This window comes from Micropterus dolomieu, linkage group LG05 (genome assembly GCF_021292245.1).
Source record: "Micropterus dolomieu isolate WLL.071019.BEF.003 ecotype Adirondacks linkage group LG05, ASM2129224v1, whole genome shotgun sequence".
NCBI classification, from domain to species: domain Eukaryota; kingdom Metazoa; phylum Chordata; class Actinopteri; order Centrarchiformes; family Centrarchidae; genus Micropterus; species Micropterus dolomieu.
In genome coordinates this window covers 20,140,922-20,150,472 of record NC_060154.1, presented here as the reverse complement: position 1 = coordinate 20,150,472, position 9,551 = coordinate 20,140,922, and the positions used below count along the sequence as shown (strand labels likewise).

At 39.6% G+C, this 9,551-nt stretch overlaps 2 protein-coding genes across 2 annotated transcripts in view; one reads left to right on the top strand and one right to left on the bottom strand.

The window, feature by feature from the left end:
* The window catches only part of lpxn (leupaxin), a 665,334-nt gene that overhangs the window by 281,683 nt on the left and 374,100 nt on the right, over positions 1-9,551 (top strand). The window lies entirely within an intron of this gene.
* slc44a5b (solute carrier family 44 member 5b) overlaps positions 5,725-9,551 on the bottom strand; it is a 58,021-nt gene continuing 54,194 nt past the window's right edge. The window contains exon 25 of the transcript XR_006825051.1: positions 5,725-5,777. The gene's annotated coding sequence lies outside the window, so the exon portion shown is untranslated. The remainder of the gene's footprint in view (positions 5,778-9,551) is intronic.

Sequence of the window (9,551 nt, the reverse complement as noted above, 5' to 3'; positions counted from 1 at the left end):
AGCTGCACCTCTCCTGGAGCGGAACCGATGACAGTAGCCGGTTACCATGGCAGATCACGTGACGATGCTGCCAATGAGGCTGGTTTCCACTTACAGTAACATCTAGGCTATAACACACACACTTACAGAGTCCCATTAACATTTAAACCAGTATAACACACACACTTACAGAGTCCCATTAACATTTAAACCAGTATAACACACACACTTACAGAGTCCCATTAACATTTAAACCAGTATAACACACACACTTACAGAATCCCAGTAACATCTAAACCAGTATAACACACACACCTACAGAATCCCAGTAACATCTAAACCAGTATAACACACACACCTACAGAATCCCAGTAACATCTAAACCAGTATAACACACACACCTACAGAATCCCAGTAACATCTAAACCAGTATAACACACACACTTACAGAGTCCCAGTAACATCTAAACCAGTATAACACACACACTTACAGAGTCCCAGTAACATCTAAACCAGTATAACACACACACACCTACAGAATCCCAGTAACATCTAAACCAGTATAACACACACACCTACAGAGTCCCAGTAACATCTAAACCAGTATAACACACACACCTACAGAGTCCCAGTAACATCTAAACCAGCATAACACACACACCTACAGAGTCCCAGTAACATCTAAACCAGTATAACACACACACTTACAGAGTCCCAGTAACATCTAAACCAGCATAACACACACACTTACAGAGTCCCAGTAACATCTAAACCAGTATAACACACACACCTACAGAGTCCCATTAACATTTAAACCAGTATAACACACACACACCTACAGAATCCCAGTAACATCTAAACCAGTATAACACACACACCTACAGAGTCCCAGTAACATCTAAACCAGTATAACACACACACTTACAGAGTCCCAGTAACATCTAAACCAGTATAACACACACACTTACAGAGTCCTATTAACATTTAAACCAGTATAACACACACACCTACAGAATCCCAGTAACATCTAAACCAGTATAACACACACACTTACAGAGTCCTATTAACATTTAAACCAGTATAACACACACACCTACAGAATCCCAGTAACATCTAAACCAGTATAACACACACACTTACAGAGTGCCAGTAACATCTAAACCAGTATAACACACACACTTACAGAGTCCTATTAACATCTAAACCAGTATAACACACACACCTACAGAATCCCAGTAACATTTAAACCAGTATAACACACACACTTACAGAGTCCCAGTAACATCTAAACCAGTATAACACACACACTTACAGAGTGCCAGTAACATCTAAACCAGTATAACACACACACCTACAGAATCCCAGTAACATCTAAACCAGTATAACACACACACTTACAGAGTGCCAGTAACATCTAAACCAGTATAACACACACACTTACAGAGTGCCAGTAACATCTAAACCAGTATAACACACACACTTACAGAATCCCAGTAACATCTAAACCAGTATAACACACACACACACACACACACAAAGCTGTTATCATTGGTGCTGGGTGGCAGATGGCAGGCATATGATACCGACATCAAAACAAAGAAAAGTCCTACATAACTCGATTATTCCACGCAGAGTACAATTTATACATGGTTATCTTAAGCTGCTTTCATACAGAGATTTCACAATAAACAGGGTAAGAATATCCGTCAATATGCCACATTCGCTCATTCATACAAAACATAAGTTTGCAGTATAATCCCGCAACCATGTGTGCTTTCACACAACAATCCATCTTTCCAAGAGTGGCGTGACAGAAAAAGACCATTATGTGTAACACAACACACGCATGCCGGCTTTTCACACAAACATCATTCCGTCTCTGTTACTACAAAACGTTCCCGGCTCAGAGGCGGATCGAATCTGACCCCCCCCCCCCCCCCCCCCCCCCCCCTTCTATACCTTTCAGCACAGCCAGCTGCCATATTTGCGCAAAACTCCTGAAAAATAGCAGTGTGAAAGCGGCTTTAGCCAGTAATGTGCTGTTTAGATGTATTCTTTATTGATTACTGGAATAGAAATTTCAGAAGGTGACGTCATTCTTCTGCATCATTCTCTTCAGTATAACTATATAAGTATGGGCTGATGCCGATTATCTCAAAGTGATATCGGCCCAATGAATCGGTCTATCACTACTACAGTGTAAAAATACTTCATAACAAGTAAAAGTCCTGCATTCAAAATCCTACGTAAGTAAGAGTACAGAAATATTATCAGCAACATGTTCTCAGATTACATGTTCTGCACAATAAATTGTCCATTTCAGTGATATATTTTGATATTAGTATAACATTGTTAATACTGATACATCATTATGCAAGTAGCATTTGACTGTTGTAGCTGGTTTATGTGCAGCTAGTTTTAATTACTTTATATATATCAAAACAATTAAATATAACCACTGTTGTGTTCAAATGTGCCATGTTAAAAGGTTATTTTATTAAGTAAAATGAAACACTCTTTAGTCACTGTCTTAGATATTGTAAGCAACAATAGTTAAATTAAAGCAGGCAGAATTGTGAGTACTATAATATTCCTATAGATGGATGTGACTGGAATGGGACTTGCACAGTACTGCTGATTAATGCAATCAGTGTTTGTGTGTGCATTTGTGTGTGAATAAGTGTGTATTTTTGGTAAACTAGCTGTGTGGGAGTACATGCTGGTGCTGTATATTTCACTACATGATATCTGTCATATAAAACTGTAGGATCTAGCTCCTCCTGTTAAAAATGATGCATTTAAGAAAAAATACACAGTATTTGTTTGCTTTAACTGACTGGCATGTTAAAATCACAGCACAAGGAGAACATCAGTGATGCAGGGGCAAAACACACAGTTTTCCCCTCAGAAAATATATTCAGTTTACCAGGAGTCGCTTCAGCTGCAGGTCCTCTGTGGCCCTCTTGTGGAAAAATGGAAAACTATTTCACAGCATCATTTCCACATTTTCTATTAGAGTATGGACAATACACAAGCCAGCTCATATTTGAAACTACTTAGAGCAACTTTAACACTACACAATAGATAATCAGGAGTCTGGTCAAATATTGATCTTCTATATTCATGACACATGTAGGTGTGGTGGTTTTGCTTGCTGCAGTCTATCTTCCAGTGTTTTGTTGCCCTACATGGTGGTGAAGTATCACATATATGTCACACATGAATTTTGTGGCATAAATCCTCACATTCATAACAGATTCAAGTGTTTTGTCATTACCAGAGGTGACCAGTAAGAGGAGCCATTTTTCTGCCAGAAGATGCAACAAAGATTGGGAGTCTTGCTCCTGGAGGATCATTGAGACACACATTAAGGAGGAGAGGAATGTTCTGTGCATTTGTCTTTCGCAACAGGAGATACAGAGACAGGTATGAAACTGCTGATCATTTTGAAATACACATGTAAGATAATATACAGTTTATCTTATATGTGAGTATTTATAACATAGTAGGTTGAACCTGGGGTCTCCATTAAACAAGTTGTCCTGCCACAAAGAAGTGTCTCAGTTGGTAGAATAGTGTCAGTATGCAAACATTCATCATTTTAACCTATAAGCATTTTGGAGACAGTCAACATTTTATTTCAAATCATGCAAAAGTTGGACCACAATAACACAAATAATATGACCAGCACTTTTCTCTTACAAATCCAAAGACTTTTAGACAGTTTTTTTATTAAAGCAAGTGAGGTGTGGAGGCTACAAAGTGGACAATATTAATGGTTATGCAGAATAAATGTAGTGTATGCTCATCCAAATTACACACAGTGAATCAAAATTGATTCTTGATGACAATATAATATACATTTTGATTATTTATGCATTTATTTATACTTAGTATTTGTGGGGGGGAAATGCTGTAAATTAAAAATGCTTTCAAAAATAAACATGTTAATAAACTGTATTTATCAATTGACAGTCAATTATTTTAGGTACACTTGCACAAAGTCAGGGATTTTGTAGGCATATCGTCAGGTGTATGATTAAACAGTTTGACCAAACAGGTGCTAATGATCATAAATTCTATATGTAGGTTGAAACTCCATCATTAGCTGAAACAGAAACAGCTGTTTAGGAGGAATAAAACTGGGTGAGGAACAGCCAAACTCAGCTAAGAAGGTGAGGTTGCTGAAGACCGTTTCCTGTCAAAAGTCATACAGCATGGCAAGACTGAGCACAGCAACAAGACACATGGTTATACTGCATCAGCAAGGTCTCTCATAGGCAGACACTTCAAGGCAGACAGGAGTCTCCAGATGTGCTGTCCAAGCTCTTTTGACAAAGAAATGGGCAAAGCTGAGTGGAGATGCAGCAGTCGGTCAAAGAAACTTACTGCAGCAGATGAAAGACACATCATGCTTACTCCCCTTTGCAATCGGAGGACGTCCAGTAGTGCCAACAGCCTAGAGAATACATTAGGACACTGGCGCACCCATCTACTGCAGGGAGAAGTTTGGTCAGTGGCCTTCATGGAAGACTTGCAGTGAAAAAGCCATTCTTCTGACATGGAAACAAGGCCACGTACCTCAACTATGCACAAAAACACAGGAACTGGGTGCAGAAAAATGGCAGCTGCTGCTCTGGACTGATGAGTCAGATTTTGAAATATTTGGCTGGAGCAGAAGGCAGGTTGTTTGCCGAAGGGCTGGAGAGTGGTAAAAGGGTACCACTGCAGGCAACAGTGAAGCGTGGTGGAGCTACTTTGCAAGTTTGGGGCTGCATTTCTGCAAATGGAGTTGGAGATTTGGTCAGAATTAACATTCTCCTCAGTGCTGAGAAGAACAGGCAGATACTTATCCATCATGCAATACCATCAGAGAGACATCTGATTGGCTCCAAATTTATTCTGTAGCATGACAACGACCCCAAACATAGAGTGAAAATCATTAAGAACTATCTTCAGCCCAAAGAAGAAGAAGGAGTCCTGGAAGTGATGGTATGAGCCCTGATCTCAACATTGAGTCTGTCTGGGATTGCATGAAGAAAGAGAAGCAACTGAGGCTGCCTAAATCCACAGAATGACTGTGGGGAGTTCTCCAATATGTTTGGACCAGCCTACCTGCTGAGTTCCTTCAAAAACCATGTGCAAGGGCACCGAGAAGAATTTATGCCCTGTTTTGAAGGCACCAACTATTGATTTAATTTAGATTTTTCATCTGTTCACTCACTTGGCATTTTGTTAATTGATAAATATACAAAATTTTTTCCACATCTGCCTAAAACATTTACACAGTACTGTATGTGCATGTGCATACATGTACAGGGTCGACCTAACTGCTGAAAAGTGGAGGTATTACAGGAATTTATACCTTTATCGAGCCATGACCATTTGCATTCTCTGATATAGAAATACACAAAGTTGAGGTTTATCTTGGAAAAAGACTGGAGCCACAAGAGAAGAAGAAGAAGAAGAAGAAGAAGAAGAAGAAGAAGAAAGCAAATGTCTTAATGCTACTCTGTTTCAAGGTTACAAATATCTTGTAAAATGCTTGTAAAATTTATTTTTCCCAAGCATACCGTATATTGAAACTGCAAACAAATACAAATATACAGGCATATAAAAACAGATGATGTAAAAGAGCTTGATTTAATTCTCTCCAAGCTTTGCAAGGTGGAAGCGAAAAGGACAGAACCCAGACCAAAGGCACCTACTGGGTGTGTCTGTTGCTCATTTATACTCACCAGCATCTCTGCATTGCTTTCTCTCCCTCTTGTTTAACACCTGAATGCCAAATCACACACCTGTGGATGTTAGAGACAACAAATTGAGAGATAACATGGGTCACAGATAACATTTGTGTGTGTGTGTGTGTGTGTGTGTGTGTGTGTGTGTGTGTGTGTGTGTGTGTGTGTGTGTGTGTAGCAGCAAGTGAATCAATGTGTACAGTATATGTGCCTATTTGTTTGTGTAGCCACAAATGTTTTAGTTTTAAGACATTTTACAGGATTCATGCTGGGAAAATAGACACCGTGACCCCATTGTTCAAATGCTTCTTTTACAAAATTTCAACAAATTCTTTACACATAAGCTAAATATTATTCTTGTATTTTATAAAGTAAAATACTGGTGGGCGAAGTACAAAATACACACAATGTGAAAAGGTGATTGCAGTTTGCTTATACAACGAATTAGCAAACATATCCAGGAGCAAAAAAAGGAGAAAACACACTGCCAATTAGTGATATAATGTATTATGAAATAAAAGAATGATGTAAAAAAATATGTGCCATACATGTGATATATAGCATTTTGTTTTCAGACCATCTTATCGAAGTTGAGAATTTACATTTATTCATTTAGCTGGCGCTTTTATCCAAAGCGACTTACAATTGCTATACATATTCAGAGGTCGCACGCCTCTTTAGCAACTAGGGGTTAAGTGTCTTGCTCAGGGACACATTGGTGGATGTCTTACAGGGGGAATCGAACCCAGGTCTCCCACACCAAAGGCAAGCATCTTATCTATGCACCATCACCACCAAGTTAATAAATCATCAGAGCTGCAAAGAACATAGAACACTTTATATGTACAGATGTGCACTGCAGCAGCTCTCTCTCTCTCACACACTAGACAGTGGAGATGAACTAAGATGTACAGCCAGGTAGATGAGACAGAGGGACACCTGTTTAAAGACTCACTACCTGTCAAACTGCCAGAATTGAGATGGATATGCCTCCAATACTCACAATAAACACAGTAATCAAGGCAGACATTTCACCAGCACTAAATGCCTAATACGCAACGCAAGTCTTAAAATAACAATTAGCTTAGAAATAGAGGAGGGGTGATTATAAATTCCATTCAGGAAAGCGTCTTGCCTGTAAGCTGGGAGGTAGCAGGGAGATGTCGGGGAGTCATGCCGTTCTGAGATGGGGGGGGGCTGCAGTTTTTGCAATCAGCGTTAAATAGAGCAGTTTTGTGCCTGTGTGATTGTCAAGTGGGCCATTACTCGTTGATAAGAGCACTTTTTCCTTATGTCGCTCTGATTGGGCTGAGCATGCTGCTCCCTCTCACATGCTGTCCCAATGCAATCAGGCCCCTCTTTCACTGCACTGCCATTTTCACTGCTGTGATTTCCACCCAAACCCCCCCCCCCACCCCGTCCCTCCTCGAGCACCCCACCTCCCCCCTTCAGATTCGATGAGTACCCATTTACAGCAAGGAGAAAAGGTCATGCCAAACTCGTTGTGTCAATTGTAAACCACCCCAATTCAGACTGATTTCAATGAAATAAATGAGTAGTTGCAGCCCCAAAGAAAGCAAAGGTCCATGTGGAAGTAGCGAATTAGAAGATTTGCTTAGAGGCTCACCGGGGCCAAATGCTCATCGCTCTTCTTGAGGAGAGTCTCCTACATTCCTTGTTCTTTCTATATTTGGGTATCCTCTGTATCTTCTTTGATGAAACTTTTACAAAGTAAAAACATTTTTATCACTTTGGATATTGAAACATGCTGAACAGTGCCAGTTTTGCATTATTTAAGGGTGAAAATTTTCTGATGCAATGAACCAAAAACGTGTCAATATTTTCAATAATCATCCTCTTGTTTGGAAATATAGCATTATGTCTTTGAGAGGCTTTGCAGGTTAGTGAGTGATTCTGTTTGTCAAAGAGGCTCTACTTCTTTATTTTATTACGTATTCATTGTTTAAGCACTTGTGAACTATGTTTTTTTGACATTACCTTTACTTTTGAATATATCTTTTTTTCTTTTTAAAAAACCCAAATGTAAATAACTAGTGAAGTGGTAACTCTTCCCTTTGCCAAACACACACTTGCACATTTGATGATGGTAACAAAATACAGACATGACCATTTTATGCCAAATAAGGAATTGTTACACATTTTTATATGGGCTATTCATAACTAAATACATATGGCATTTGTGCGCCAAAAAGTTATTTACAGACAAATAAATGTTCAGTATTGCACTACATAGTGATGTTACTTATGTTTGGGGTCAATTAGAGGTCTGATGGGTCACATTCTGTAGTGGACTTGTGAAACATGACAGTTCTCACAAAAGTAGTACAATACAATGAACGACTAAGCTGATAAACAAAATGTTGAGTATGTTTCTGAGCTGTTAAATGGCATCCAGGATCTACAAGACCCCAAACTGAACATTAGCTTAAGAAAAGTTCTTGTTACAATATTATTATATTCATTATCTCTCTATGAAGACTTCCACAGTGAATAAAAGGTGAGTGTAAATTCTAATAATGAAAATACTTTTGTTAAATGTATGTACAAGTGCTTAGTTGTATAATTCTCCAGTAGCCAATGTAGCCATAGTTGTGCATGCCATTGTGATCACTGACCTACTTTCTACCTCTCATAGGTGACCTGATGGAGTATTTATAGACCCTACTGTATACACCGCAGCAGCAGGATCACACACAGCTGGACGTACCTTAAAGCAGCAGAGCAGTACAACAAGTTTGTAAGTATGCTGACAGATGAGACGTGTTTTTTTCCTGGTCCACATCACGCAAAACATTTATGAAGTCAGCCGTGCAATGTGGCAAATGAAAACATGGAACTGTCACACACTCAGATTTACATCTTTCCCAACGTCTGCAGTCATAGCAGGTATTCTGCAGATGGTGCGTTGGAGTGATAAAGACCGTCATGTCTGAGAAAGGATTTGTCTTTTCATGATAAAATGGTATTATTTGTTTTGATATACTTCACAGTAACACTGTCTTGGTGGCATTTCATCTCTCCTCTCACCTTTGACCTCTCCATCTGAACTCATCGCCGGGGCCAAAATAAAGCAGCTGCTCAGGACTCTATCGTACTTTGAAGTGTAACTGCGCTCAAAGAGTGCTGCAGTATCAAGGATTCGCAGAAGAGTGGATGTCTCACAGGCTGCTCCAGTGAACTGTCTGCTCTGCAGCATGCAACGCTTGAGATGTGTTATCTGATAAAGAGCATTCATCTCCACCAGGTGGAACAGGACACATCTCGATGGAGGCACGCTAACTCCTTTATCCCTCTGCGATGGTGCGATACGGACTCAGACGCATGCTGGTGCAGGTCGGACTGTTATCCCATCAGAACAGAATATAGCCTTTTGCTGTGTGTGTGTGTGGCGGTTGGGATGGAAGGTTGTGTGTGGCGGTGATGATGGGTGGGATTGCGTGAGCGACTGGGTTGAATGAGTGAGTGAAAAAAACAGATAAAAAGAAACAAGTAAGCAACTGTGTGTTGACTGTATGTCTTTCAAACAACCCAAAGTCCTGTCACTCCTGTCCTTCTAATCCTTTTTAAGTATCTACATTAAAAGAACGCATCATGGAGTCTCTCACTACACTTGATGTGATTTGCATACAGACTTGGAGCAGGTGGGCTTCTCTTTTGAGCAAAGTAACTTGTTGGCAAAGTAATTAAGTAAATTTACCCAAGTACACTTAATCTTTGTATTTAATTCCTCATTGTTTGGGTTCCCACAGACCACACTGCTGAATGTGTATAAATAATAATACGGAAAATTGCAAATACCACCAATATTTT